General features: G+C 38.5%; 1 protein-coding gene across 1 annotated transcript in view; it reads right to left on the bottom strand.

The window, feature by feature from the left end:
- The window catches only part of stc2b (stanniocalcin 2b), a 26982-nt gene that overhangs the window by 14379 nt on the left and 4421 nt on the right, over positions 1 to 8182 (bottom strand). The gene's annotated exons all lie outside the window — the stretch shown is intronic.

Raw genomic sequence — 8182 nt, 5'->3', positions numbered from 1 at the left:
CTGAAAAGTGGTGTGTGCAAAATTATTCGGCCCCTTTACTTTCAGTGCAACAAACTGACTCCAGAAGTTCAGCGAGGATCTCTGAATGATCCAATGTTGTCCTAAATGGTGATGGTGATAAATAGAATCCACCTGTGTGTGATCAAGTCTCTGTAGAAATGCACTGCTCTGTGATAGTCTCGGGTCTGTTGAAAGCGCAGAGCACATGAAGACCAAGGAACACACCAGGCGGTCCGTCATACTGTTGTGGAGAGTTTAAAGCTGGATTTGGATACAAAAAGATTTCCCAAGCTATAAACACCAAGGAGCACTGTGCAAGCGATCATTTTGAAATGGAAGGAGTATCAGACCACTGAAATCTACCAAGACCTGGCCGTCCCTGTAAAATTTCAGCTCAGACAAGGAGAAGACTGATCAGAGATGCAGCAAGAGGCCATGATCACTCTGGATGAACTGCAGAGAACTACAGCTGAGGTGGGAGAGTCTGTCCATAGGACAACAATCAGTCGTACACTGCACAAATCTGGCCTTCATGGAAGAGTGCAAGACGAAAGCCATTTCTCAAGATATCCATAAAAAGTCTGTCTAAAGTTTGCCACAAGCCACCTGGGAGACACACCAAACATGTGGAAGAAGGTGCTCTGGTCAGAGGAAACACAAATCAAACTTTTTGGCCACAATGCAAAACGATATGTTTGGCGTAAAAGCAACACAGTCTCATCATCAAACACACATCCCCACTGTCAACATGGTGGTGGCAGACTCATGGTTTGGGCCTGCTTTTTCGGACAGGGAAGATGGTTAAAATTGAGGGGAAGATGGATGCAGCCAAATACAGGACCATTCTGGATGAAAACCGTTGGAGTCTGCAAAAGACCTAAAACTGGGACGGAGGTTATCTTCCACAAGACAATGATCCCAAACATACAGCAAAATCTACAAAGGAATGGTTCACAAATAAACGTATCCAGGTGTTAGAATGGCAAGTCAAAGTCCAGACCTAATCCAATCAAGAATCTGTGGAAAGATCTGAAAACGCTGTTCACAAACGCGCTCATCCAAACTCACCTGAGCTCCAGCTGTTTTGCAAGGAAGAATGGGCAGAATTTCAGTCTCTCGTGTGCAAAACTGATAGAGACATACCCCAAGGACTTGCAGCTGTAATCGCAGCAAAAGGTGGCTCTACAAAGGATTAACGCAGAGGGGGCCGAATAATTTGCACGCACCACTTTTCAGTTTTTATTTGCTAAAAAGTTTAAAATATCCATTAGATTTCGTCCACTTCACAATTGTGTCCCACTTGTGGTGATTCTTAACAAAAAAATATTTTTAAATCTTTATGTTTGAAGCCTGAAATGTGTCAAAAGGTTGAAAAATTGAGGGGGACCGAATACTTTCGCAAGGCACTGTATGTTGAAAAAAATCATAAAAAGCCATAGTTAGTGTGGCAAGAAATTCATGAAAAAGTCATAGTATAGTATGGCGAAAAAAGTCATAGTATAGAATGTCAAAACATCTGGTAGAAAAAAATCATAAAAAGTATGTTGAAAAAAGTCATAGTTAGTATAGTTATTAAAACAAGTCATAGTATGTCAAAAAGTGTAGTATATACATCGAAAAAAAGTCATAAAAAGTCAGAGGATGTATGCGATGATGAAAAGTTAAGACAGAATGAAGAAAAAACAGTCATAGTATAGTATGTTGAATAAAGTGATGAAAGTAATAATATGAATGATGGAAAAAAGTCACAGTATAGTATTTGGAATAAGTCATGGTATAGTATGTCGAAAAAAGTGATAAAAAGTAAGTATGGTATTTTGAAAAAAGTGATAAAAAGTCACAGTAAAGTATGATGAAAAAAGTCATAGTATATTAAATTAAGTCATACTATGTCAAAAGAAGAGATAAAAAATTGTAGTATAATATGTGAAAAAGTGATAAAAAGTCAGAGTATAGTATGTTGAATAAGTGATGAAAGGTCATGTATAGTATTTTGAAGTAAGTCGTATGTCAAAAAGTGATTAAAAGTCTAAGTAAAGTATGACAAAAAGTCATAGTATAGTATTAAAACAACTATGTATGCCAAAAAAGTGATAAAAGTTTTGTTTAATTAATACGTTGAAAAAAGTGATAAAAGTCAGAATATATTATGTTGAAAAAAGCCAAAGCATAGTATTTTCAAATAAGTCCGTTATAGTTTGTTGTAAAAGTGATAAAAAGTAAAGACAGTATGATGAGCTGTTGCATGCTGGGGCAGCAGGCTGAGGGTAGCGGACGCCAACAGACTCAACAAACTGATTCGACAGGCAGTGACGTCGTGGGGGGGGGGATCTGGACTCTCTGTTTGTGGGTGTCAGAGGGAGGACGCTGTCCAAACTACATGCCATCTTGGACAATGTCCTCACACCCACTCCATGGCTTGTTGCTCAATCACAGGAGCTTTCAGTGATAGACTCATTCTCCCAAAATGCACCACAGAGCGCCACAGGAAGTCATTCCTGCCTGTGGCCATCAAACTTTATAACTCCTCCCTCTAAGTGTCTGGCACGCAGACACTTAGAGAAGTTGAAAGGACAATATTATCTGTTATCTGTTTTGTGCAATACCACTGGCTGACGTGTGCAATTCTCAACTACTACTATTATATTATTATTTACTTTTCACCATTGCAATTCTTAATTATGTTATTATGTAAACGATGTATAATAACATTCCTTTAGTAAATACCGTACATAGCACACTTCTTATATTCTTATTTCTTTATTGTATTTCTATTCTGATATTATAATATTTGTGCAACTGCAACACAGATTTCCCTCGGGGATCAATAAAGTATTCTGATCTGTTCTGATGAAAAAGTATAGTAAAACATATCAAATTAAGTCATAGTATATCAGAAAATGTGATAAAAAGTTGTAGTATAGTATGCCGGAAAAAAAAAAATCATAAAAAGTCGAGTATAGTATGTCAGAAAAAAAGTCATAGTATTGTACGTTGAAAAAAGTCATGGTATAGAATATCAAAAAAAGTTATAGTATATGAATGATGAAAAGAGAGAAAAAAAGTTATTGATAGTATCTCAAAAAAAGCCATTTAAAGACAGAGTACAGTATTTCGAAAAGGTCATAGTAGTGGATAGGGTGGTGAAGGCAATTGCCTGTAATTATTGTGCTCTGCATGTGTGAGTCTGAGTCCCATATTTTTGAATCAACAACTCTATTCTCCTACAATTACATGTCAACAACATACCTGGCTGACAAACTCTCTATAAAATGCCATCGTTTCTCCTGGAAATAATACTATGTTATTAGTTTTAAGCATAGTATGTTGAAAAAGTAAAAAAGTCATAGTTTAGTGTTGTGATAAAAGTCATGAAAATGTTATAATATAGATGGCGAAAAAAGTCATAAAAAGTCGTAGTATAGTATGTCAAAACATCTGGAAGAAAAATCATGAACGTATGTTGAAAAAAGTAATAAAAGTGATAGTAGCCTATAGTATGTCAAAAACTGTGAGAAACTGGTGAAGTACAGTAGGCCTATGTTGAATAAAGCGATGAAAAAGGCATAGTGTAGACCTGTTGTGGTTACTTCCGTGTTCAAAGAAAACAATGAAGTGATACAGATCACTTTGTTTAGTTAGTTTTAAATTATCTTTAACCATATACTGTATAGCCTAGGATTGTTATGATGTTGTGATAAAGGTCCATAGAGTCACTTTAACGCACCTCACTTTACTTGTAGACGCACCACTACATATAACTGCCACAAAAGTCATTCCTAATAATAAACATTAAAAAGTAGCCTACGTACTACAATTCCATTGCAGGCTGCCATTACCATGGCTAGAACAGTGGGATCAGAGGGAGCGTGACAACGACACAGACCACAAAAAAAGCCCAATTGTCATCAGTGGACAGGAAGTAGGAAGAATTAGTAGGCTACTGAGGGTTTTACCCCACCACATATAAACAAACTACATATGCTACCAATTTGATGAAATGCAAGAAGGCGATATTTAAACACTAACAAAGCTTCCCAAACTTTTCAATGTCAACAAGCATTTTTAGTCCCACCATTGCTGTCGCAAATTGCCATGCTTTAAATTCAAAGTGGTCAAACAATTAAAGGGCTGCAGTGATGATCGAACCTTCATTTTTCTGGACACACCCATATGCGACCGACAGAGGCATGAGAACACAGTAAACACCCGACCCAGTGTGATACCTGCTGTTAGAACTCACCTGTGCTCTGCAGAGAGAGCGTCTTTTGGCCAGTTGTTTCTCCAGGACATCATGCTGATCCACGGTCAACACCTGTGACAGGCCGGAGCAGGAAGACACAGCGGACAAGTTCGCCGGCATGTTTTAGGCTGACCGAAGCTGTGTTTTAATAATTTGTTTGTTTTATAGTGTGGGAGTGCACGAGAGCAACCATGCAGAGGGGTTTCCCATATAAAGTATGACCGCAGCATGAAGGCAGAATATTTTAAAGCTGCATGAGCGCTGCGCGTTCACGCTTGTCTCCAATCGCAGCGCATCATGGAGCCAAAAGTATCATTGATGAGAGAAAAAGAGGACCGACAGTAGCAGAAGTGTGCAGTTGCTGTGTTGAATAAACGGGTTGATAGATGTCAGGCTCGATCTGGTTAAGTTTTCCAATATAAAATAATAATAAAATAATAATAACAAAAATGCTCTTATAAGGTCTTCCTGTTCCTCTGGAGTCTGCAGGGGTACGTGAAGGTCAACCACTCAAGTAATCCACACCAATTAACCCGACAGCCAGTGGTGTGTGGGTGTGTGTGTGGGTGTGTGTTTGTTTGAGAGTTACCAGCTGCTTTCTTGGCAGAACTACAAGAGAGAGAGAGACAGCAGGATTGTGTGAAGAGGGTCAGGTTTTTAGTACAAATTGTTAGTGTTACATTTCTATAAACTGACATTTTTCACATCACTTCTGTAAAAATGTCTTCTGACATGGTCATATAAAAAAACCTATATAATACAAAATATCCGGTAACCTACACTCTCTAATGAGACATTTTTATAAGGGTTTATACTGTACGTAATGAACAGCTTTGTTGATGTTAATATTAATTTACTAATGGTGATAGGTCAAATCAGTGGGGAAAAAAATCCCTTTGATCAAATATTTCTAAACAAGACCAGAGGCTACAGCTATGCTAACAGCCTGCAGACTGTAGCTCCAATTGAACAGTGGACACAAAGCAACATTTGTCTAACAATAACTCAAAACCAGCAATCTTAACTTCATAGTGGTACTAGAAGAAAAGTTAGTAGGGGATCACACAGTATGGATTCATCACTGAGGACCCTGAGCGCCTGGGCCTACTGTAGTTGATAGATTTCAGCTGGACCAAAGCGGTGGACTGACTGACCCACCAACATTGCCATTTATCCCTAGAGATCTAGATAGAAATACCTAGTAAAAAGGCTAAAGAGGAGACACAATGGACCAAAATCATTTATTAACATTAGACTACAAATTTTAAACCCTTTATAATGGGTTATTTACATCTATAACTGCAGACTCAATGACACAATAGAAATTGAGAAGCCATGAGTATTAATTAACATATTACCAACATGTATAAACGAATTATTACCAAAGGACAGGATAAAAACCTGCCAACCTAACAAACCAATTGTTTGTTGTTATTACTGGTTTGGTTTTATGGTACACCTGCGAAATCTTTAGAGATATTGTTGTATTATAGAAGGTTGGATCTGTCACTTTGTATAACCCTGCCTTATAAAATACCTGAAAAGTCTTGTTGAAACTTCTGGGATAAAAAAAATAATTGTACCTTAGTATGTGGTCATCCTCCATTGTACTGTGAGGAGCAGAAATCTCTGCGACTGATATGTCAAAAATTCAACATGTCTACAGTAGAAATCTGTGAGAAAATGTTTTTTTGTAGTTTGTTTGAACAACTTAAAACTACAGTTTATAGGAAACAAAAAAAAACAGACTATTTTGTACTTAAGATCGCTAATGAAGCTTTATTTGGTTACTGAGACTGTGGTTGTTTCAGACAATTTTGGTTAGATCGTGACATCGAAGAATACATGTCTGTGTCTGCACGTCCAAGGTGAGTTAGGCTTTGAATTTTTCTTTATGAATGTTTAAATCTGCAGCCTAGTTGTTGTGGTTGTGTTTGTCTCATAACGGTCATGCCCTCTGACCTTGACATGCAAAGAGGAAGGCCACAGCGATGTGACACCATGTATAGAGTCTCCACAAGGGTCAAAAAAACAACCTAATACCTCTCACCCCTAGCTCCCCTGCCTTCTCGGGTTTATCTATACTGCATCCAAGAGGCCTTCAGTGAACATGGTTTAGATCAAGTTGTGTGTGTGTGTGTGTGTGTGTGTGTGTGTGTGTGTTGTAGTGGGAGGTCAAGTACAAAAAGAGGGTGTGTTTATGTGGTGTGTCATGAAGGGGCCCAGTTGGGAAGACATACAGTACTTAAGGGGGCTGATGTTTGGACGAGTTTTTCCCTGACCTTTCACGCTCGTTCAGTTCATCTGCTTCAAACAACATCCTTCCCTCGCTTCCCTCACACAACTTCTGAAGACCACCCACACAATGACTTCACCCCAAAAAACAGACACACACTCACATGTCCAAATGGCACGCTAATGCACATATACACCACTGTGCAAACAGTACTCATGAAGGACCCCCTTATGCTCTCTAGCTCTCTCATGATCATGTTGTAAACATGTCTGCCTTTGGATGTCTTCTTTTTGTGTATATAGATAACATTCATTCAGTACCAGTACAACATGTGATAATTGATCTTAGGAGGAAGGATTACCATAACTTTGGATTTACAATCTGATCAGTTGCCGGTTTTGCTTTGAGCCCACAGAGGCAATGAGAAAATTAGTTTATGAATTTTGCTGAACTGATATGGAGGATTATGGAGGCAATATGGATTATTAAATCACTTACAAAATATATTCACCCATAGTCAATTTGTCGTGCATACTTAAAGCGTATCTGAGTTCCATAGCACAGACAAACTGAGGGCAACGATTTACAGACACTCTGACACAACATATTGTATTAGCTGTGCGGCCCAAAAACAAGTAGTTAAATCAATGAAGTTTCGCAAGCTGCAATCTCAAAGCACACGCACACACGCCTTGTCAAAGACTTTTAAGAGACATTAGATAAAAAGGTTCAATTATTTATTTTTTTACACCATTATGCAAGCCTCTGAATGTTTGATGGTTATTTTACTATACAGATTGACAAAAGAGCTGGAGTGAGGTCCACCTAATCAGGGTTTATACCAAGCATCATGGCAGACAATCTACGCAGATATTTCATGTAATGAAGAAGCCAAAAACCTTCCACCAACAGCAGCAATTTTATCAGGGGATGCGGAAAGGCTTTTGACCGCCTAGAGTGGTAATTACTGTGGATGTAATGGAGAGGCTGTGTTTGCCAAATTCATGACATGGTACGTACTTTATATGTGAATCCCATGGACATAGTCTTGCCATTCCCATCGAACGGGCCTCACGAAAGGGATGCCACTTTCTCCCATGTATTTGCGATCTCTGTTGAACCGTTAGCCCAAGCCATAAGGCAAAATAAAATATGTAATTTCCAGATTAAATCCATATCAGCTCAATATTTATTTGCAGATGATATGTTGCTTGTACATCTCTGACCTTGAGGACTCTGTTCCAAAAGTTCTTCAGACTTCAACAAATTTTGTTAATCTCTGGCAATAAAATAATTGTAATAAATCTAATCTTCTTCTATTGAATAACAGACAGGTGACATCAGCTATTAGTGGTACAATACCAGTCCAAAGCAAAATTACATATTGGGCATCACATAGCATCGCTACAGCGAGTTCTCCAGGACAACTAAAAAACTATATTAAATAGGTTTCAAAGGGATGGCCAATCGGTCTGCGCTGCCGGCATCGACGGTCCAGAATTGCTGCTGTTAAAATAAACAGTGTTCCTTGTGTGAATTTTTAAGTACAGTGATACCCTACCCCCACTATATTTCTAAAGTGTATATTTGGATAATAGACAACCTAGGGTAAAATACTTTACCCTGCAACGTACCACAAACACGGGAGGCCTGGCCCTCCCCAAACTTAAATGTACCCAGAGCTTTAGCCAGGGCCCTAAGAG

The sequence above is a fragment of the Etheostoma spectabile genome, chromosome 13, assembly GCF_008692095.1.
Source record: "Etheostoma spectabile isolate EspeVRDwgs_2016 chromosome 13, UIUC_Espe_1.0, whole genome shotgun sequence".
Taxonomy (NCBI): domain Eukaryota; kingdom Metazoa; phylum Chordata; class Actinopteri; order Perciformes; family Percidae; genus Etheostoma; species Etheostoma spectabile.
This window is presented reverse-complemented; position numbering and strand designations above follow the sequence as displayed.